This window comes from Leptodactylus fuscus, chromosome 11 (genome assembly GCF_031893055.1).
Source record: "Leptodactylus fuscus isolate aLepFus1 chromosome 11, aLepFus1.hap2, whole genome shotgun sequence".
NCBI classification, from domain to species: Eukaryota; Metazoa; Chordata; class Amphibia; order Anura; family Leptodactylidae; genus Leptodactylus; species Leptodactylus fuscus.
The window spans coordinates 59,308,335-59,333,024 of record NC_134275.1 but is presented as its reverse complement, the minus strand read 5'-3'; the positions used below and the strand labels follow the sequence as shown (position 1 = coordinate 59,333,024).

The 24,690-nt window shown below is 43.0% G+C and overlaps 1 protein-coding gene across 1 annotated transcript in view; it reads right to left on the bottom strand.

Annotated features, from left to right (window-relative positions):
- Nucleotides 1-24,690, bottom strand: part of BRWD3 (bromodomain and WD repeat domain containing 3) — a 356,261-nt gene that overhangs the window by 53,521 nt on the left and 278,050 nt on the right. The gene's annotated exons all lie outside the window — the stretch shown is intronic.

Sequence of the window (24,690 nt, the reverse complement as noted above, 5' to 3'; positions counted from 1 at the left end):
GGAGAGGGGCCCCAAACTATCATAGGGCCCCTAAAGTGTAGAGTGCTCGCAGAGGAGGAGAGAGGGGCCCCAAAGTATAAGAGTGCCTCCAGAGGAGGAGAGAGGGCCCCTAAAGTGTGAGTGCGCCCAGAAGAGCAGAGAGTGCTCCTAAATTGTGAGAGAGGGGCCCCAAACGATAATAGGGCCCCCAGAAGAGGAGAGATGGCCTCTAAAGTGTAACAGTGCTCGCAGAGGAGAAGAAAGAGCCTCTAAAATGTAAGAGAGGGGCCACCAAAGTCTAAGAGTGCCCCAGAGGAGGAGAGAGGGCCCCTAAAGTGTGAATGCCCCCAGAAGAGGAGAGAGGGGCCCCAAAATGTAGGGGTGCTAATACGGAGAAGAGAGCGTTCCTAATGTGTAAGAAGAGAGAGCGTCCCAGGACACTTATGGAGGATATTCCAGAAGGACCAGAGGAAAACGTCTTCAATCAAGTTCCTTCATTGATCCCATAAACATAACGCGTTTCGGAGCCGTACAGCCACTCCGTTTTGAAATGTACAGTCTGGTAGAGACATATTGTGATGTCCTTCACTTCCATGCGATGGTGATCCAGCTGCTGCCAGGAGTGGACGGGCGTAATATTCATTCTGCAATTTGAGGTGTAGTGACCTGTTCATAACCCTCTAAGGTGAGCGTAAGGCGTTATTCACCTATATCAATATACACCATTGATTTAACATACTAGACCAGATTTTGCGCGATGCCGTACTTTTTGTGTTTTTGCTAGTGTACTGTTAGGGAGGAGGGCAGACCTGCAGACCCTCTGCCACAGGAGAAGAGACCAGTACTAGCCGTGACATGTGGGGCGGGGGCCTCAGGGGCTTCATGTATCCCTCTATACACAAGTGAGTACAATACTATTTGGGAAGGAAAGGGTTACAGGGTCCATTGTACATTTCTCCAGATCCGCAAGCAATTGCCAAAGGAATGAGACTGAAAACTGCTGTCTGCCATCTGCTGAGGCTTGGAGTGACCCCTGGACACCTAAACCAGTTCATTTGCATAGCTCCACCCACAATCTGTGCAGGGATCAGAAGTTATTTTTAGCTGCAAGTCCCAGGGAAATCATTTATAGCACCGAAAAATATCAATCAGCCATAGAGATGATGTGCCAAGAAGTAACCAGCAATGGGGGAGTGAGTGAGACAACACAAGCTGATGACATCATCGGGTTTTCAGATCTTCACATTTTATGTCACACATTTATAACAGAAGAAGAAAATCAGAAGCAAAAGCACCATATGGGATAATTACTGCCATACAGTGCCCACAGAATACAGCTTATATACAGACCAAATAATACCACCATACAGTACCCACAGAATACAGCTTATATACGGACCAAATAATACCACCATACAGTACCCACAGAATACAGCTATATACAGACCAAATAATACCACTATACAGTGTCCACAGAATACAGCTTATATACACACCAAATAATACCACCATACAGTACCCACAAAATACAGCTTATATACAGATCAAATAATACCACCATACAGTGTCGACAGAATACAGCTATATACAGACCAAGTAATACCACTATACAGTGCCCACATTATACTGCTATATAGAGGCACAATAATAGTCACATTGCTCTATACAATTTTGTGCCCCTTTTTCTGTCTTTTTGCTCTGCTCCTCAGCAGGAAGTCCTTCAGCTTGACTTTGTACCAATCTCTAACGTCTCCTGGATAGCGGTATTATCCCGCTCTTCTTCTCCTAGACACGAGGACGTTCCCTATAAACCAGAGACTAGTCGCCTGCGGGGAGAAGTTCAGGAATCCTCAGATAATAACCCAAGCCACTCATTATAGGGTGACGCCGCCCGACAAGCCATTATAAAGACATGCTTAGAGAGTGCCACTCAACGGGCACAAACATGGTGGCACCGCCCCTGCTCCAGCAGGTATTAAATAGAGAGGATTAGGGGTGCCAGTCAATGGGTACAAATATGGCGGCATGGCCCCTACTCCACCAGGCCATTACACAGTGAGGTATAGAAGATGCCAATGAACAGATACATAAATGGCGTCCACTCCCCAAAGTTGAACAGCGAAAAAATACTGCAGACTATAACCACTATTAAGGGCCCGTTCACACGGAGTAAACGTGTGTATTTTGGCAAAATACACGTGTAAAAATAAGACTCCCATTGACTTCAATGACATTTTACACGTGTATTTTGACGTGTTTTTTTTACACGTGTAAAAAAAATGTCATTGAAGTCCATGGGAGTCTTATTTTTACACGTGTATTTTGCCAAAATACACGCGCGTTTACTCCGTGTGAATGGGGCCTTAGGGTGCATGCACACTACGTAACGCCGGGCGTGTATGAGAGCCGTACACGCCGGCGTTACAGCAGGGCTGCCGAACACTTCCCATTCACTTCAATGGGAGCGCTCGTAAACGCCGCTGTTACGAGCGCTCCCATTGAAGTGAATGGGAAGTGTTCGGCAGTCTGCCGTAATGCCGGCGTGTACGGCTCTCATACACGCCCGGCGTTACGTAGTGTGCATGCACCCTTATAGTGCACTGCAACCCAGGTTCTTCCAGGGAGGGATACTCATGAATTATGCCTAGAACTGACCAAATATAAGGACCAACAGACCTGGGGAGAGACAGAGGGGTAACAAGTGTCCCCAAACATCTCCCTGACCCCAGACCAGGCAGATATTATACCCTATAGAGAATCCTGATGAGAGCAAGCACAGAGCACCACACCCCACGTCCTGCCAAATGCACTGTATTAATCCCTTGTGCAATCTACCCCCCAGGCCTGGCACAGTCCCCACCTGTTCAATGATTGGTACTCTCTGTTCCTGCACCCTCCTTACCTGCACCCACTCACCCGCCTCTCCTGGCACTGACTTTCCTCACCCTGCACCCAATTCTCCTGGCACTGACTCTCCTCACCCTGCACCCTCCTCACCTCGCACCCTGCTCATCTCACACTCTCCTCACCCTGCACCTTCTTTACTTGCACCCACTCACCCTCCTCTCCTGGCACTGACTCTCCTCACCCTGCACCCTCCTGACCCCACACCCTCCTACCTCACCCCGATCTCTTATTTCCAGCATCTTGACCTTATTTCACCCCATCAGGCCTTTGCTTCGTTCACTTGTTGGTGTCATGTGGAGGAATCTGTCCTCTGGTGAGTGCCTGCAGGGCATTATGGCCAAGCGGATGATAGAGGACACGTGGGGTGTGTGTGAGGGTCACATGGGAAACCACAGGGGGGTAAATGATTTAGTAGCAGCTTTGCCACATGCATGTCCCTGGCCCTTGGGTCTTGTCTGTAGGTGTCAGGTGTGGGGGTCTTTGTATGTGTCCTCTCCCGTCGTATGGTGGCATCGTCTGCACATAAAGGGCCGGCGTTCAGTCTTCTGAACATGAAATGTTTTGCAGTATTTTGAAGACCCTGGTCAATTGTCAGTGATGGGGATATTCCAGACCATGTCCGGCCCACACAGGTGGCCGCTCTCCAGGAGCCCTGATGTCGGGGGGAAGGGGGGAGCAATGCTCTTTTTTAACCCTTGAGTGATGTCATAGTCCTCACACAGTGATGTCACTGATCCAGGGATAATTTATTATGGACACCCCCTGTAATGCAGGGTGGATGATGTGGCCTATGTATGTTCATCCCCTGGACAGCGCCCCCTGCTGCTTTCACATAAGCATCATTGCAACCAGTGTGAGAGGCAGTACAGGGTTAATGATCAAACCCTGGTAATCCAGCAGATCCCTGATACACCTGTCTATACAGATATTCCCAATATGGATCTTGTGGCCTGTGCTCAGGCTGGCAGGGGCATCTATGCCAGGCCGGAAGCCAGGAAAGTAAGAGCGCCGGACACCCAGTAACCAAGGGCGTAGCTGATGACGCTGAGGAGAAGGAGGATGAAGTAAATCTTCCTGCAGACATTCTGGGGTCACTTCTCACCCTCTTTCCTCACTCGTGGTTTCCATGCTGACACATCCCCCCCCCCTTCCCCGTATACTATAAGACGTAATGGTCTCCATGGAAACCCTGTCTTGATTCCAGACCTGTGATCGATTGTTCCCGAGATCAGGCGACTCTTCATAACTGCAATATAACATGGAATACAACCCATGTATACACACGGTATGGAGGGGAAACATTTCCAGCAGTGACTCCTCTTACCAGGACTGGGCTGGATTCAGTGATCTCTATAGAACCGACCATTATGTCACTAATGGTTACAACATACCTCCCAACCATGCCAAATTCCGCAGGACAGTCCTGGATTGTGGGTCCTGTGGCCCCGGTCGGTGGGAGGTATGTCCCCGATTAACTCATCTGCATCCGGAGAGGACGCAGATGAGTTGAATACATTGATGATGCAGGAGCCGTCCACCAGCCGTCCCTGCTTTATGCTACGGCCCCTGGAGCTGTAGGCGTGATGTGATGACATCACTCACATTGCGCCTGCGGCTTCTTGTACACTCCAGGAGAAGAAACAGAAGGGGTGCGAGGAGAGGTATCAGTGATTTTATTATTTTAAACTTTGCAGGGTGCATTAGATTGGAGAGAGATAAAGGGGGGCATTAAAATGGTGGCAGATTGAGGGTAAATTAAACTGGGGGTAGAAGAAGGGAGACATTAAACTGGTTGCAGATGTAGGGGGGAATTAAACTTAGGGCAGATGAAGAGGGCATTAACCTGTGGGCAGATGTAAATGGACAATTAAACTGGCAGATGAAGGGGGTCATTAAGCTGGTGGTAAATGTAGGGGGACAATTAAACTGGAGGCAGATGAAGGGAGGACATTAAATTGATGAAAGGGGGAAAGTAAACTGTAACTAGATGAAGGGGCAATTAAGCTGGGGGAAGATAAAGGGGAGACATTAAATTGGTAGCAGTTGAATGGGGACTTTAAGCTGGTGGGAAATGTAGGGGGACATTAAACTGGGGATAGATGGAGGGTGACATTAAAGTGGGGGCAACTGGAGGAATACATTAAACTATAGGGTTGGCTGAAGGGGGACATGTCTGCCTTTAGTTGCCCCAGTTTAATGTCCTTCTCCAGCTACCCCAGTTCAATGTCCCCATCTATTTGCCCAAGTTTAAACTGGGGCACAAGGAGAGAGACTTCATACTGTGGGGAAATTGGAGAGGAACATTATAATTTGGGGTCATATAATGTTAGGGTGACTGTAAAAGTATTTTACTGTGTGGGGGCACAAAGAAAAATGGGTGAGAATGGGTGGAGTAAGTGTAGAAGTGAGTACAGTTAAATATGCCATGGTGTGCATAGCGCGCCACACATTATGTCCCTTTTTCTATCCTTTGAAAGTGGGGAGGTATGCTATAATGGCGAATGCAGGGTGAGCAGATGGACTATATACACTGTACAATGACCAGTATTTTTCTCTGTATAGTGTATGTTACACTGGGGCCTATAGATATGCACACAGTGCTGGTCCCACCTGATCTGATCGGGTAAGATCTGATGTGTACTGTGTAGTGGTATGTGTGCACTGTATGGTCATATATGTGTACTGTGTAGTGGTATATGTGCACTGTATGGTGGTATATGTGCTCTACATGGTGTGTATGTGTACAGTGCAGTGCTATATGTGTACTGTGTAGTGGTATATGTGTACTGTATTGTGATATATTTGCTGTATATGTGTACAGTGCGGTGGTATATGTACACTATATGTAACTGTGGCCTGTATATGGCGCTGTCCTTTGGTGCTTCTGATGGGTTTAGCTTACAGAGGATTGCCTAATCTGTGTGCAACTGTAACAGACCCTCAGCACAGGCGATGATTCATCGCCATGTCGGGTTTTACAATCACCATCCCAGAATTCGCCCCTTCTCTCAGATTTGTTATTTCCAGACATAACTGAATAAATCTTCCCGGATTCGTAGCCAGGAGCTCAATGTTCCAACCACATGTCACCCCATGAATCAGCGCCAGATGTGCCCCGCCTCTGCCATCAGCCAATCACAGGGCAGCACATCTGTCTCCTCCAGCCTAGAAACAAAACTGGGGGTCATTCACTAAGTACCTCAATACCCAGGGCATACCGTACCAGCTGTAGGTTATGTGATACAATACATAGCATACAGACTGCATATATATCGCCCCCAACATGTGAGCCAGATCACTGCACTTACAGGACGCAGGGGGAAGGTTATCAGCGGGGTATATGGTGACCTTACGGTGTCCGTATATATGTACATTGGTCACGTGTTCTGTCCTCTGAGACTCACGTTACATAGTTCACCTTCACAGGCAGAGCTGGTGGAGCAGAATGTGTTATACTGCAGGGCCCACACAAAGCAGTTATCAAAAAAAAAAAAATTATACTCCAGTCATATCCACAGCTGCAGTCACAATTCTGCTGTTATATCATCACTTATTCTCCAGTCACATCCAGAGCTGCAGTCACAATTTGCCATTACAGGCCCCATTCTAATGTTCACTCCCACAGAATAGTCCGGACCACTTCAGTCACAGAACTGTGGGTGTACAAGACCCGTGCAAGGGTGGTGCAAGTATAACTTACCCCAGTCACATCCAGAGCTGCACTTACATTTCTGATGTTACATCATGTCTTAAATTCCATTCACATCTTGACTTGCAGCCGCTATTCTGCTGTTACATAATGTTATATCCCACTCACACCCCGAGCTGCAGCCACTATTCTGCTGTAACATAATATTATATTCCAGTCACATCTAGAGCTGCAGCCAGGGATCAGTATGGTGTGGTCACTCTATAGAGAGATCAGTATAGTGGGGTCAGTATTTTGGGCACTATTTTGGGATCCGTCAGCTACTGAGGGTCAGTATATTGGGGTCTGCTCTGTTGTTAGTAGAGATATTAATTGCTGCTGTTTACATACATGATGACATCATCACCACATGGCATTTGCTGCAGTTGATCATGCGTAACCCCTTATTACAGGTGCCAGTGAGCAGTAGCCGACACCAGGACGGTGGCAATATGGCGCTCAATATGGCTGGCACCAGACTTTTCTTCAGCTGACACACTCCTGCTCTGGACTGCCCTCACAGAGCTGCTGCCCCCTGCAGGTCACTAGGTATACCAGTGGAGAAAGGACACAGGTGACATCCGGCTTCTCACTGCGGTGTCCTCTTTACAGCATTAGATGTTGTATTACAGCAGATCTTCATAGGGTTAACACACACTGTGGGGTGATAACGTACCGGCCAAGGCCTCCATTTTTTGGGATAAGGTGTTGAGTCAAGTACACCGTGTCACCTGTATGACCTGTGTGGTGGGGTTAAGGTAGCTAGAGGTCAGCCCTTAATGGTAACTTGGTTGTCTGTCACTGACTAATGTCCCCTGATATCCTCCTGGGTGGGTGGTCTACGACTGGGCTATACAAAATCCTAGATAGGTTGCTACATGGGCTGAGCTTGGAAATTCCTAAGAATATATATATATATATATATATATATATATATATATATATATATATATATATATAGGCTACAGGTGGAAAGTACTTGGCTTGGAGCATCTTCAGGTGGGTTAACTAAAGATATCTCAACAATTCTCAAGACATCATCTGGCTCTCACATCTGGGACACCACCAGTACTTTACCTAGCGGTGACCCGGGTTTGCTCGAGGAAGACCCTGCTCTAGTGGAAAGCATTGGATGAATCTAGACCCGCTCTCTGCTCAGCTTCTGTAATGTCCAGGCAGCTCTTCAACCGATGTCCTGGGTCTTCCTTCCTTTGTGATCAAGGAGCTCCTATAGGCGACCTGCAAGAGGTGGTTTGACTGTGCGGCTAACAAGAAAGGGTTGACCAGGTAAGCGCCATGACAGTTGCTGCAGACTGTTGCACTGGTTGCACTCAGGTAAGTGGCATATTGTAGACTATGTGTGCGAACAACGGTGCATCAGTAACAATGCAGCTTTTGAAAGCACTAGAACACTGATGACCTGCACCAAATACCAAATGCGCCATGTTGACTATTACCCAGTTGTACCAGAAAAAGATGAGTCTATACATAAAGAAGAAAATTCAAAGAAGTAACGGACGGCGCTCGCAGGTCACAGCAGGTTTATTAGTTAAAGGAGATGTACAACGCAAAAAAACCACTGCGTTTCGGGCTCGCACGCCCTTTCTCAAGTGCATGAAACTGTTCCTCCCCAGTTGCTCCTTGATCGGTGTACATGAGACGTGCTGCTCCCTCCACCCGTCTATAAACTAATATACGTGGTTGTGAACGGGTGTCACAACCACACCAGGTGTGAGGCCATCTGGTCCAATACTATTGTTATCTTGAATATTTTCCATTGAGATCTCACGATTTTCTACACTATAAGTTTGCTCAGTGTCTATCTTCTTGTTTCGAGTATACATAAAGAAGGACCAATGGAGACAACATCTCAAGGACTGACAATGTCTAGGACATGACAAAGAGAATTTTGTTTTCATGAGGTACCTGAGACCCCTTCGGCAGGATCAGGCCTCGTTATGTGTATTACAGGCCCCGGCAGGAGCGATTTGTCGGCAGCAATAAAACTTCCTATTAGTGAATTCCTGATTTCTTCTAATAATCTTCCCGGAGGGATCAGTGGTAATGAGCAGCGCCGACTCCACCCTGCACCGGTATTAGCATTCTCCAGTAATCCCAGAAGATGATGGCAGATTATAGCTTTAAGGCTCTGTTCACACAATTGTTTTCAGAATGTGCACACTTGCACGGCTCTGTTCCTTTTAGCCACTCTGTGTGCATGTCCAGCGCCCCCACATAAATGTGGCTGGAGAACCATCATAGCTGTGCAGGGAAGCCATTACTACAGGGAAGAGAGCACCATCACAGATTTACAGGGGAGCCTCTACCATTACTGCAGGGGTAGGGAGCACCATCACAGATTTACAGGGGAGCCTCTGCCATTACTGCAGGGGTAGCGAGCACCATTACAGCTATACAGGGGAGCCTCTGCCATTACTGCAGGGAAGAGAGCACCACCACAGCTGTACAGGGGAGTCTCTGCCATTACTGCAGGGGTAGGGAGCACCATTACAGCTGTACAGGGGAGTCTCTACCATTACTGCAGGGAAGAGAGCACCATCACAGCTGTACAGGGGAGCCTCTGCCAATACTGCAGGGGTAAGGAGAACCATCACAGCTTTACAAGGGAGCCTCTACTATTACTGCAGGGGTAGGGAGAACCAAAACAGCTATACAGGGGAGCCTCTGCCATTACTGCAGGGAAGAGAGCACCACCACAGCTGTACAGGGGAGTCTCTGCCATTACTGCAGGGGTAGGGAGCACCATTACAGCTGTACAGGGGAGTCTCTACCATTACTGCAGGGAAGAGAGCACCACCACAGCTGTACAGGGGAGCCTCTACCATTACTGCAGGGGTAAGGAGAACCATCACAGCTTTACAAGGGAGCCTCTACTATTACTGCAGGGGTAGGGAGAACCAAAACAGCTGTACAGGGGAGACTCTACCATTACTGCAGGGAAGAGAGCACCATCACAATTGTACAGGGGATTTTCTACTATTACTACAGTGGTAGGGAGCACCATCGCAGATGTACAGGGGAGTCTCTAGCATTACACCAGGGATAGGGAGTACCATTGCAGATGTATAGGGGAGTCTCTACCATTACTGCAGGGGTAGGGAGCACCATCACAGCTACACAGGGGAGCTTATACCATTACTGCAGGAGTAGGGATCACCATCGCAGCTGTACAGGGGAGTCTATCATTACTGCAGGGGTAGGGAGCACCATCACAGCTGTACAGGGCGCTTCCACTATGATTGTTGTGAGCTTGTACTATATTGACTGACGCTGGAATGCAGACAATATACGCAGTTACCACCGCCTCTTGTTTAAGCAGAACTGACAGAACAGGATGTGACAATAGGAACAGTTCAGCCTTGTAGTATCAGGTGACGTCACGGGAATTTCGGTCTGACAGTCCAGGCACACCTGCACCTGCTCTACACCCCTCACCAAAGAGCAGCACTATGGATAGACTGTGTAGTGTATATGCTGTGTGTGGTATCTTATGTGTACAGTTCTTTGTGTGATGTATATATTGTGGATGGTGTGTACAGTATTGTGTACAGTGTGTTGTAGGTGTTAACTGCAGTGTATGTTGTGTGTGTACAGTGTTAAAATGTATTCTGTGTATACAGTGGGTTGTATGTATTATTTGCAGAGTTTGCTGTGTGTATACTATATATTGTGTGTACAGTCTGCTGAAGCTTTTGTGTACAGTATATGCTGTGTGTTCAGTTGTGTGCATCATATGATGTATGTGTACAGTGTGTTGTCAGTGTTGTGGGCAGTATATGCAATATATGCTGTGTGCGTAGTGTGTTGAAGGTACTGTATACAATGAATGCTGTATTTGTGCAGTGGGTGTTGTATAGAGTGTATGTTGTATGTGTACATTGTGTTGTAGGTGTTGTGTACTGTGTATATTGAATGTGTACAATGTGTTGTATGCAGTGTAGGTTGTGTATACAGTGTGTTGTACGCAGTGTAGGCTGTGCGTGTACAACGTGTAGTCTATGTGTATACAGTGTGTTGAAGATCACACACATAAGCATGCCTACACATATGGTTGTATTCACATGTGCCATCATGCTGAATCATTGTAGCAGTTTTGTGAAAATGTGTGAATACACAAGCGGGGGCCAAGATGCAAACACTGAATATATGTATACTGTGCACTGCTATACAGGGACAGTGCCTGGGTGTAGAGTTAATGCCAGGTCACCACAGTACAAGGATATCCACTTATGATAATGAAGTCGTCGCCGTCGTCGTCGTCTTCCTCCTCCTCCCTGATGCAACCACCAGCTCAGTTACAACAGGCATGTCCTACTTGTAAGGAGGAGGAGGAGACGCTGCTGACCTCATGTCTGATGTCACCATAATCTGCAGCCCTGATCCCTTTTAAGGATGGATGGCTGACACTACAACTGACAGCCCAGCTCTGCTACATCAACACCCTGATGGTTGTCATCCAGGAATAGGGCACCCAGAAGGGGACCTGGGCACAGAATATGCAGAACAGTTTCAAGTTCAATAATATCAGATCTAAGAATTAACCCATCACCTGCTGCTTATTATGTAACTGGAGCTGAAATGGTAATCAGTCCATGTGACTGGATAAACAGCGTCACCAGTCTGTGTGACTGTGAATATACAGTGTGATCAGTCCACGTGACTGTAGATATGTAGCGTGACCAGTCCATGTGATTGTGAATATACAGCGTGATCAGCTCATATGACTGTAGATATACAATGTGACCAGTCTGTGTGACTGTGAATATACAGTGTGATCAGTCCACGTGATTGTATATATACAATGTGACCAGTCCGTGTGACTGTGAATATACAGCGTGATGAGTCCACGTGACTGTAGATATACAGCGTGACTGTAAATATACAATGGGACCAGTCCGTGTGACTGTGATTATACAGTGTTACCGGTCCATATGACTGTGCACATACATTGTGATTGGTCCATGTGACTACAGATGTACAGTGTGACTGGCCCATATGACTGTGGATATACAGTGTGACTGTGGATGTTCAGTCTGACCGGTCAGCGCAACCGGATGTACAGTGTATTTGGTCAGTGTGACTGTCGATGTACAAAGTGACCAGTCAGTGTGAATGCGGTTATGCAGAATGACCGGTCAGTGAAAATGTAGATTTACAGTGAGATCTTAATGTACAGCGTATTCGGTCGCCATAATAATATAATAATAAATTTTATTTATATTATTATTATTCGGTCGCCATGACTGCAGTTGTACACTGTGACCGGTCAGTATGATTGTGAATGTAAATTATTATTTATTATTAAATTGTGACTGATTAGTGTGACTATCGATGTACAGAGTGATCAGTTAATGTGATTATGGATATACAATGTGAACGGTCAGTATGAATGTGGATGTACAGTGTGACCAGTCAGTGTGACTATGGCTGTACAGAATGCATGGTTAGAGTGACTGTGCATGTACATACATCAGTCCATGGAATTGTGTGTATAGTTGTAAACAATGTGTCGTTGTCTACATAAACAGTTTTCAAATTCATCTTCCAGTGAAGGAATCCCTGATATACAAATGTAGTAGAAAATGCTGAATCACCATTACATCACAGCCTAAAGAATCCTGATGAGTCATAACATCAAGTCTCAAGGAGATGACAAGAACCCTCATTGTTGTCAGATATGGTTCTAGAGCCAGTTACATGTCAGAGCAGCTTCACAGATCCATCATTGCAGTGTACAAACTCTTGAATCAGAAAAGTCCAACAACCCCAAACAAACAATCTTGTAGTATCCCCTGCCCAAGTACAGATTTGTAATCTCTACTGCTCAATTCCCTAAATACCCATGGGTACATGCAAACCTGGGCCAGAAGCTTTATTTAAATTTATTATGATTAGACATAACTGTACATAGGAGCGGTATTATAGTAGTTATATTCTTGTACATAGGAGGCAGTATTATAGTAGTTATATTCTTGTACACAGGAGCAGTATTATAGTAGTTATATTCTTGTACATAGGAGGCAGTATTATAGTAGTTATATTCTTGTACACAGGAGCAGTATTATAGTAGCTATATTCTTGTACATAGGAGGTAGTATTATAGTAGTTATATTCTTGTACATAGGAGCAGTATTATAGTAGTTATATTCTTGTACATAGGAGCAGTATTATAGTAGCTATATTCTTGTACATAGGAGCGGTATTATAGTAGTTAAATTCTTGTACATAGGAGCAGTAATATAGTAGTTATATTCTTGTACATAGGAGTAGTATTATAGTAGTTATATTCTTGTACATAGGAGCGGTATTATAGTAGTTATATTCTTGTACATATGAGCAGTAATATAGTAGCTATATTCTTGTACATAGGAGGCAGTATTATAGTAGTTATATTCTTGTACACAGGAGCAGTATTATAGTAGTTATATTCTTGTACATAGGAGGCAGTATTATAGTAGTTATATTCTTGTACATAGGAGTAGCATTATAGTAGTTATATTCTTGTACATAGGAGCAGTATTATAGTAGTTACATTCTTGTACATAGGAGCGGTATTATAGTAGTTATATTCTTGTACATAGGAGCAGTATTATAGTAGTTATATTCTTGTACATAGGAGCAGTATTATAGTAGTTATATTCTTGTACATAGGAGCAGTATTATACTAAAAAATGGGTATTATCTGACAGAATTGCAGGGGTGCCAATACTTTTGGCCAACACTGTATGCCTGATCACTTGGAACTTGCACGCACTGACCGGGTCAGGTCTTTTTCTGGTGCTGCTCTGTACAACTGTTTTTCTTCCAGAAAATGATTGCAATCACAAATTCTTTGGTATTATAAAACCACAAAAAGAATTGTCAAAAAGCCAAATTGGATATAATTCCACAGCAAACATAAAAAAGGGGGTGGACAAAAGTATTGGCACTGTTTGAAAAATCATTTGATGCTTCTCTAATTTGTGTAATTAACAGCACCTGTTACTTACCTGAGGCACCTAACAGGTGGTGGCAATAACTAAATCACACTTGCAGCCAGTAGAAATGGATTAAAGTTGACTCAACTTCGGTCCTGTGTCCTTGTGTGTACCACATTGATCATGGAGAAAAGAAAGAAGACCAAAAACTGTATGAGGACTTGAGAAGCAAAATTGTGAGGAAGCATGAGCAATCTCAAGGCTACAAGTCCATCTCCAAAGACCTGAATGTTCCTGTGTCTACCGTGCGCAGTGTCATCAAGAGGTGTAAAGCCCATGGCACTGTGACTAACCTCCCTAGATGTGGACGGAAAAGAAAAATTGACGAGAGATTTCAACGCAAGATTGTGCGGATGGTGGATAAAGAACCTCGACTAACATCCAAACAAGTTCAAGCTGCCCTGCAGTCCGAGGGTACAACAGTGTCACCCCGTACTATCCGTCAGTGTCTGAATGAAAAGGGACTGTATGGTAGGAGACCCAGTAAGACCCCACTTCTTACCCAGAGACATAAAAAAGCCAGGCTGGAGTTTGCCAAAACTTACCTGAGAAAGCCAAAAACGTTTTGGAAGAATGTTCTCTGGTCAGAGGAGACAAAAGTAGAGTTTTTTGGGAAAAGGCATCAACATAGAGTTTACAGGGGAAAAAAAAAAGAGGCCTTCAAAGAAAAGAACACAGTCCCTACAGTCAAACATGGCGGAGGTTCCCTGATGTTTTGGGGTTGCTTTGCTGCCTCTGGCACTCGACTGCTTGACCGTGTGCATGGCATTATGAAGTCTGAAGACTACCAACACATTGTGCAGCATAATGTAGGGCCCAGTGTGAGAAAGCTGGGTCTCCCTCAGAGGTCAGGGGTCTTCCAGCAGGACAATGACCCAAAACACACTTCAAAAAACACTAGAAAATGGTTTGAGAGAAAGCCCTGGAGACTTGTAAAGTGGCAGCAATGAGTCCAGCCCTGAATCCCATAGAACACCTGTGGGGGAGAGATCTCTTGATGGCAGTTTGGAGAAGGCCCCCTTCACATCTCAGAGACCTGGAGCAGTTTGCCAAAGAAGAATGGTCTAAAATTCCAGCAGAGCCTTGTAAGAAACTCATTGCTGGTTACCGGAAGCGGTTGTGCACAGTTATTGTGTCTAAAGGTTGTGCTACCAAGTATTAGGCTGAGGGGGCCACTACTTTTGTCCGGCCCATTTTTGGAGTTTTGTGTAAAATGATCGATGATTTGACTTTTTTTTTTCATTCTCTTTTGTGTTTTTTCATTGCAAACAAAATAAATGAAGATATTACCAAAGAGTTTGTGCTTGCAATAATTTTCTGGAAGAACATGAGTATTATCTGGCTGAATTGCAGGGGTATGATGTATGTATGATCGCATGTAGATAATGTAACAAATGAACAGCACTCCAAATATAAAAAAAAAAATAAAAAAAAAATAGAACTGTCCCATTATTCAAAGGGAGCGCTTGCTACCATAGGAACCGATGCAAGTACACCGATGGCACTATGGTTAAAGTAGCCCTGGCCATTATGTCATGCAGAGAGAAAGGTGCTGCTTGCAGTACTTTTCTCTACGCATGATTCGTTTGGCCACTGAGCGGACCTCATTATAGTCTTTGGGGTCCATGTGGTTTCTTAGCTAACCTCTTCTTAATGCGTTCGGTATTCTGTCCAGAGTGTCCCTAAGTGGACTTCCTGAAAGGAATGCCAAACTGAGATGTGAACCAGGCCTAAGACAGGATGGCTCTTCTAACATCTAATGGTCATTTTCAGGATGAGGCCAGAACACAGGTAAGGTTATTTCCTAATTGGTGTTGGAAGTAGAAGAAACATTTGAAATAAATTCAGGTAATGTTCATATAATCACGCAGTCATCCTGGATTCGTAGATATGGATCTCTGCAGGAGAGGGCTTGTAATTCACTAATCCTCCGGGCTTATGTAATTCTGTCTAGAAAGAAGGTTTTTAACCCCTTCTTGCTGGTGGCTTTTTTTAATTTGTTTTTTGACTCCCCGCCTTCCAATCTTCATAACTTTTCTATATTTTCACTCTCAGAGCCATATGAAAGTTTAATATTTACAGGACAAATTGCTCTTCGTAATGGTACCATTTATTATTCTGTGAAATGTACTGGGAAACTGTGAAAAATTCATAATGGGGTGGAATTGGAGGCAAAAGTCCATTTGTGCTACTTTCTTCCGGGCTTCATTTTTATAGCATTTTTATGGCAGTCAAAATGACAGGTCACTTGTATTCTATGCTTTGGTACGATTCCGGGGATACCAAAATTACCATATAGTTTTATTTACATTTTAACCCCTTAATAAAGATCTAAAACTTTTCAAAAATAATTTTTTTTCTAAAAGTCGCCATATTCGGATACCTGTAACTTTTGTATACTTCCGTGTTCAGCATAGGGTGTCTTATTTTGTTGGGCCCGTCATAGTAATGGGATGTCATCCAAGGTGCCGGTGTTCCCCTGCAAAATGGTGGAACCCATATGGCACTGGCAAAATGGCGCCTCAGTCAGCTTTGACTGAGGCACCAGGACTTTAATGCCCTCAGTCAGTGCAGGCACTGATTGTGGGCATTAGCACTGGGGCCCTGCTGTAGAAAACAGACACTAGGTTTTCTGTTTGTACCAAGATGCTGAGGTTCACCAGGAATGGTTGGAAGTGATGCAGTGCTCTCAGTACCTACATGTTGGAGGATAGAACCCTTTTCTCTGATGACCATGGGTGTTGAACCCACTAGTTCTGTACATGGACAATCCAGCCCCAAGAGGAACATCTGTAGTGAGAGTCTTCTTAGGATGTTGGAACATAGTCTTCCCCACCATGAGTCTGTGTGGATTCAACCATCATTTCAAATCTAGGAGATAGAGAGAAGCTCTTGTCCAGGTGATCCGAATTCTTGGCCCATACTGATAGAATGTTTGTTTGCAGGCATCTGATCTGGGCTTTTGCATCTATAACACTTCTTTTGTGATCTTCTGACTCCGTTCTGGAGAGTCTCACCTTCATAGAGTGTTAGCTGACTAGAAATCCCAAAAACTTGTTTTCCTGTAGTGGACAGAGTTGAGATTTATTTTTTTCTTGTTCACAAGAAATCCATGCTCCTCTAGAGACTTCAGAGTCCTCTGACAATGAATAAGATACAATTCCCTTGAAGGAGATGTAAGGAGCCAGTCGTCCAGATATGGTATGACTGTAATTCCCTTAAGACGTAGGGCTGCTGCTTTGACGACCTTCGTAAACACTCAAGGGGCTAAGGTGATGCCAAATAGAAGACGTCTGAACTGGTAATGTAATATTCCTGTACCCGTGTGTATGGCAATTCCCAGAAACCCGCGATGAACTCGAAGAATGAGAATACGCAGGTATGTATCTGAGAGATCGATTGAGGACATAAGGTTTCTCTTTTGGAAAACATCGCTGAGCAGCTGGTCTCCATTCTGATTTTTTTCTATCACAGGAATCTGTTAGATCTGTCAGATCTAAAAGTCCCCATTTGTTGTCTGGATTAGATATCAGGAAAACTCTGGAATATGCTCCTTTTCCTTGTTGACTGCATGAGACTGGTTCTAATGCGGCTTTCTCTATGAATTTGTCGTATACCTGTTGAAGGAGGAATGAGCTGGTCTGTCTGGTAAGAAATCTGTCTGCTGGAAACAAATGGACCATTAGAGAGTGGCGAATTTTGGATTATATCTAGTGGAGCGTCACACAAAGACTCTGCTACATTCTTCACCTACGGCATTTGTGAGCAATCCAAAAATAATGGACAAAACCAAGTTTTAATCTGGTAGTCATGTGAAAAGTGAGCCAATGATCAACCCCACAATAGTTATAAAGCAGAGCTGGCTAATAAAATACAGCTGAGCCAATATCGACTTACTCATACTAGATGCCAACACAATGTTAATAGTATGGCCTTTTTGATGTACTCACGATTTGTGGCTTCTTCGGCAAGTGATGCTTACACATTGCCTACGGCGGGGAGGTTTAAATCCCCTCTGAAATCTTGTGGCACGTTCTCCCCGAGCATCCGAACAATTCCATTTACTTCTTCCTTTCCCAATATGGTGTCAATAAGGCTGCAGATCAACCGTCTAACCTGTACTCCGTGTCTAATGAGAAATAAAAAATACAGTTACTCAGTGGATTAGTAGTCCCCTTATAGGAAGGTCCTGATTGATTGATTAATTAATGATTATTGCTTGTTAACCTGTCTCTTCTAATGCTTGGTTCACACATCAGTATGCCATCCATTCGTTTGAATTCAGTTTGAGACTTTAAAATGGACTGCTGCACATACTGATTGTATACTGACACCTTTTTATCCTAATGGCAAACACTTTCTGTCCCCTAGAGGACAGATAAGGGGATTAAAAGTAGAAAATTGTAAACAGAGTAGAGATAAGGAGATATAATAAATGCCTTATCTCGACTCTGTTTACAATTTTCTACTTTTAATCCCCTTATCTGTCCTCTAGGGGACAGAAAGTGTTTGCCATCAGAATAAAAAGGTGTCAGTATACAATCAGTATGTGCAGCAGTCCATTTTAAAGTCTCAAACTGAATTCAAACGAATGGATGGCATACTGATGTGTGAACCAAGCCTAATTCTACTTAAGGGAAAAATATCCCAATGGTGTACTACCAACAGACAAACAGGAAAGTAGTTATATTCTTATACATAGGAGCAGTATTATAGTAGTTATATTCTTGTACAGTGTTGGCCAAAAGTACTGGCACCCCTGCAATTGTCAGATAATACTCATTTTCTCCCAGAGTTTTATATTTTGCTTGCAATGAAAAAACACAAAAGAGAATGAAAAAAAAAGTCAAATCATTGATCATTTTACACAAAACTCCAAAAATGGGCCGGACAGAAGTATTGGCCCCCTCAGCCTAATACTTGGTAGCACAACCTTTAGACACAATAACTGCACACAACCGCTTCCGGTAACCAGCAATGAGTTTCTTACAAGTCTCTGCTGGAATTTTAGACCATTCTTCTTTGGCAAACTGCTCCAGGTCCCCCCTGAGATGTGTAGGGGGCCTTCTCCAAACTGCCATCATGAGATCTCTCCCCCACAGGTGTTCTATGGGATTCAGGTCTGGACTCATTGCTGCCACCTTACAAGTCTCCAGGGCTTTCTCTCAAACCATTTTCTAGTGCTGACCTGAAGTGTGTTTTGGGTCATTGTCCTGCTGGAAGACCCCTGACCTCTGAGGGAGACCCAGCTTTCTCACACTGGGCCCTACATTATGCTGCACAATATGTTGGTCGCCTTCAGACTTCATAATGCCATGTACACGGTCAAGCAGTCCAGTGCCAGAGGCAGCAAAGCAACCCCAAAACATCAGGGAACCTCCGCCATGTTTGACTGTAGGGACCGTGTTCTTTTCTTTGAAGGCCTCTTTTTTTTTTCTGTAAACTCTATGTTGATGCCTTTTCCTACTTTTGTCTCATCTGACCAGAGAACATTCTTCCAGAACATTTTTGGCTTTCTCAGGTAAGTTTTGGCAAACTCCAGCCTGGCTTTTTTATGTCTCTGGGTAAGAAGTGGGGTCTTCCTGGGTCTCCTACCATACAGTCCCTTTTCATTCAGACGCCTACGGATAGTACGGGCTGACACTGTTGTACCCTCGAACTGCAGGGCAGCTTGAACTTGTTTGGATGTTAGTCGAGGTTCTTTATCCACCATCCGCACAATCTTGTGTTGAAATCTCTCGTCAATTTTTCTTTTCCGTCCACATCTAGGGAGGTTAGTCACAGTGCCATGGGCTTTACACTTCTTGATGACACTGCACACGGTAGACACAGGAACATTCAGGTCTTTGGAGATGGACTTGTAGCCTTGAGATTGTTCATGCTTCCTCACAATTTTGCTTCTCAAGTCCTCAGACAGTTCTTTGGTCTTCTTTCTTTTCTCCATGCTCAATGTGGTACACACAAGGACACAGGACAGAGGTTGAGTCAACTTTAATCCATTTCAACTGGCTGCAAGTGCGATTTAGTTATTGCCACCACCTGTTAGGTGCCTCAGGTAAGTAACAGGTGCTGTTAATTACACAAATTAGAGAAGCATCACATGATTTTTCAAACAGTGCCAATACTTTTGTCCACCCCCTTTTTTATGTTTGCTGTGGAATTATATCCAATTTTTGACAATTCTTTTTTGGTTTTCCATTGAAGACTAATTAAATTAAGATAATAATGCCAAAGAATTTGTGATTGCAATCATTTTCTGGAAAAAAAAGAGTATTATCTGACAGAATTGCAGGGGTGCCAATACTTTTGGCCAACACTGTACATAGGAGCAGCATGTTATATTCTTGTACATAGGAGCAGTATTATAGTAGTTATATTCTTGTACATAGGAGCAGTATTATAGTAGTTATATTCTTGTACATAGGAGTAGTATTATAGTAGTTATATTCTTGTACATAGGAGCAGTATTATAGTAGTTATATTCTTGTACATAGGAGGTAGTATTATAGTAGTTATATTCTTGTACATAGGAGGTAGTATTATAGTAGTTATATTCTTGTACATAGGAGTAGTATTATAGTAGTTATATTCTTGTACATAGGAGTAGTATTATAGTAGTTATATTCTTGTACATAGGAGCAGTATTATAGTAGTTATATTCTTGTACATAGGAGTAGTATTATAGTAGTTATATTCTTGTACATAGGAGCAGTATTATAGTAGTTATATTCTTGTACATAGGAGGTAGTATTATAGTAGTTATATTCATGTACATAGGAGGTAGTATTATAGTAGTTATATTCTTGTACATAGGAGTAGTATTATAGTAGTTATATTCTTGTACATAGGAGTAGTATTATAGTAGTTATATTCTTGTACATAGTTGCAGTATTATAGTAGTTATATTCTTGTACATAGGAGTAGTATTATAGTAGTTATATTCTTGTACATAGTTGCAGTATTATAGTAGTTATATTTTTGTACATAGGAGCAGTATTATAGTAGTTATATTCATGTACATAGGAGTAGTATTATAGTAGTTATATTCTTGTACATAGCAGGTAGTATTATAGTAGTTATATTCTTGTACATAGGAGTAGTATTATAGTAGTTATATTCTTGTACATAGGAGCAGTATTATAGTAGTTATATTCTTGTACATAGGAGCAGTATTATAGTAGTTATATTCTTGTACATAGGAGCAGTATTATAGTAGTTATATTCTTGTACATAGGAGCAGTATTATAGTAGTTATATTCTTGTACATAGGAGCAGTATTATAGTAGTTATATTCTTGTACATGGGAGCAGTAATATAGTAGTTATATTCTTGTACATAGGAGCAGTATTATAGTAGTTATATTCTTGTACATAGGAGCAGTATTATAGTAGTTATATTCTAGTACACAGGAATAGTATTATAGTAGTTGTATTTTAGTACATATGAGCAGTATTATAGTAGTATTAGTGCTCTTATTTTTGGATATATATTACATTACATACATATATATTTATATGGGTACAGGCTGCTATTCAGAATACAGATGTGATATTACACTGCCCCACAGTGGATAGTCAAAACATTGCAGGAGCAAAAAATTTTCAATTGAGCTAAAAGTCAGGAGAAAAACAGGAAATTCTCCAGTGCCTGCCCTGATATTCTTACAGTAGATCAGCAGAACTATTTCCTCACCATGTTTCTTCGGAACAGAAAACCATAAAATAACAAAGCGCAATTTCTCTGTAAAAGTAATTTCTTCTTCTGGTGTAGTTCTGGATCCTTTTAATGATCCTGAGTCATTACTTCCAAGTAGAGATGTTCGGAAACTCAGAACGATAGTCTCTGTTGATCCCTGGAAAAAATTGACGTTGGAATAAACCCATTAAAATGATTAGGGTTGTGTGCAGTGATTCACTGACTTATAAAGACATGGCTGGTGCTGAGACCTATAGACAGTATACACTCAACAGCTACCACATTAAACCCCCCAGTTAAGGATTCTTTCACATGACAGTACTTTTGATCCGCAATTGTTTATCAAAGTACATACACATGCATTTCTATGAGACCAGACACACGACCAAATTTTTTACGGTCCATGCCATATACAAGGACTGAAAATTATGAAACATGTCCTAATTTTGCAGAACAGATAAGTATAGGGGATCATTGTCTCTGTTGTATGTACTGTCTCTGCATATTTTCACGTTATATAACGCAAAAATATATATATATTATTTATTATACTTACTTGTATAGCGACATCATTTTCCGCAGCGCTTTACAGACATTGACAATCACTGTCCCATATAGGGCTCACAATCTACGGTCTCTAACAGTATGTCTTTGGCGTGTGGGAGGAAACCGGAGTACCCGGAGGAAACCCACGCAAACATGGGAAGAACATACAAACTCCTTGCAAATGTCGTTCTAGGCGGGATTCGAACCCAGGACTCCAGGGCTGCAGTGCTAACCACTGAGCCACCGTGCTGATATTACATTATATATATTGATTACAAACCACGTGATCACTTGTACCAATATAACCTATTCATTGATTTTCTATGGTTATACCTTACAGTTGGGTATTGTCTGTATAGATTGTTGCATTGGCAGGGTCAGCGCCATACATTACATACTCCGCACACAGTGTGCACATACAGACTTGAATCGACCCCACTAACTACTATAATCTTTTCCTGCCATTTTCTAGATTCCACTGTCTTGTTTTCTTTTAATTGTACAAACAAAACAGCAATAAAATTCGGCTCCAACCAGAGAGAGGAACATCCAAATAGGTCCAAGTTGTGAGTTTAACCCCTTAAGGACCAGGCCATTTTTTTGTTTCGCATTTTCGTTTTTCCCTCCTCACATTTCAAGAGCCATAACTTTTTCATTTTTCAGTTCACAGAGTCACATGATGGCTTATTGTTTGCGGGACAAATTGTACTTTGTAATGGCATCATTCAATATGCTGTGCAATGTACTGGGAAGCTGGAAAAAAATTCAGAATGAGGTGCAATTGGAGAAAAAATGCATTTGCGCCATTTTCTTATGGGTTTAATTTTTACAGCGTTCACTGTTTGGTACAAATGACATGTTACCTGTGTTCTACGTGTCAGTACGAACGCGGTGATACCAAATTTATATAGTATTTGAAATGTTTTGATACTTTTAAAAAAATGATAAACTTTGCAAAATAGAAAAAAAAATTTGTGTCATCATGTTCTAACAACTGTAACTTTTTCATATTTCCATGTATGGAGCTGGTTGTGGTGTCTTTTTATGCGGGACAGAATGACGTTTCTATTGATACCATTTGGGGAAAGATCTGATGGTTTGATCACTTTTTATTCAATTTTTTATAGGAGGCAAAGTGTTGAAAAAAACGCTTTTTGGCTGTTTTTATTTTTTTTGCCGCTACGCCGTTCGCAGTACGGGATAAATGTTTTAATATTCTAATAGTTCGGGCATTTTGGAGCGCGGGGATACCTAATATGTTTATGTTTAATGTTCTTTAATTACTTTTATAGCTAATCTAGGGAAAGGGGGGTGATTTGAACTTTTATATTTTTTTTATTTTTTTAATACTTTTAAAAACTTTTTTTTTTCTTCTGTTACATTTATGATCAGACCCCTTAGGTACCTTGAAACCTAGGGGGTCTGATCGCTCATACTATTCACTGCAATACTACAGTACTGCAGTGAATAGCAGAATCCCAGCACTTCTATTAGACGAGGCCTCTGGCATTGTCTAATAGATCTAGTGCAGAGACAAGCCTGGAAGCCTTCAATAGGCTTCCGGCTGTCATAGCAACCGATCACCGCCTTCTTGTGACGTTCAGGAGGGCGGCGATCGGCAAAACATGGCGGCGCCCATGCCGCCTGCGCTGTTTACACGCTGCGGTCGCGTATGACCGCAGTGTGTAAAGGGTTAACAGCAGCGATCGGCTCGGGCACCGACCGCTGCTGTTATTGGCAGGTCCTGGCTGTATTATACAGCCGGCATCTGCCGTGTATGGAGCGAGCTCAGCGTGTGAGCTCGCTCCATACATCCCCATGCGACCCATGACGTACAGTTACGTCAAGGGTCGCTAAGGGGTTAAAACTTCAATATTTATTAATCATCCATATAAAAAGTGAAAAAAATGGTCCTAATGGTCCTTTTTTCACTTTTTATATGGATGATTAATAAATATTGAAGTTTTAAACTCACAACTTGGACCTATTTGGATGTTCCTCTCTCTGGTTGGAGCCAAATTTTATTGCTGTTTTGTTTGTATATTCATCGGTGAAGTCCTTTCCGGTTCTGGTCTCCCAGAGGAGGTTTTTATATGGATATGGTGAGCTTAAAACCTGGATTGACTTCTTTTAATTGTATTTAAACTCTTTTTTTTTTTTTTTTTTCCAATAAAGATTTTTTATACATATATATCTGGGTTGAGCGCCTTGTTTTTCGCCATGTGCTTTTTCCTTCTTTGTTCAAAGTATAGTGCATCATACAATTCCTTTTGCAGATCTGTGATTGCAGATGACATATGGACAAGGTTTTTTTGTGATGTTTAAACAAGATAGCACGCCATCTCTGGCCCATCTACCCCCCCAGGCCGAGACCCTCTAGACCAGGGGTAGGCAACAGTCAGCACTCCAAGTGTTGTAAAACTACAACTCCCAGCATGCATACTTGCTCTGCTGTTCTTAGAACTCCCATTGAAATGAATGGAGCATGTTGGGAGATGTAGTTTCATAGCAGCTGGAGAGCCAAAGGTTGATGGCCCCTGCTCTAGATCCTTGACGGTTCCTGTGGTATCAGGAGATATCAGTAAGGTCAGTCTGGCGTTGATATATTGATATACCCTAAATGGTCAGTAGCATTATAAACAGCCAGGAATAAAAAAAAAAAATTAAAGAGGACCTTTCATCAGATCGGGCACATACAGTTTTATATACTGCTGGAAAGCTGACAGAGCACTGAATTCAGCGCACTGTCGGCTTTCCCGATCTGTGCCCTGGGTAAAGCGCTATCAGTCCCGGTACCGTAGCGCTTTAAGTCAGAAGGGCGTTTCTGACACTTAGCTAGGGACGCCCTTCTGCCCAGCTGCGCCTATCGTGCTGTAC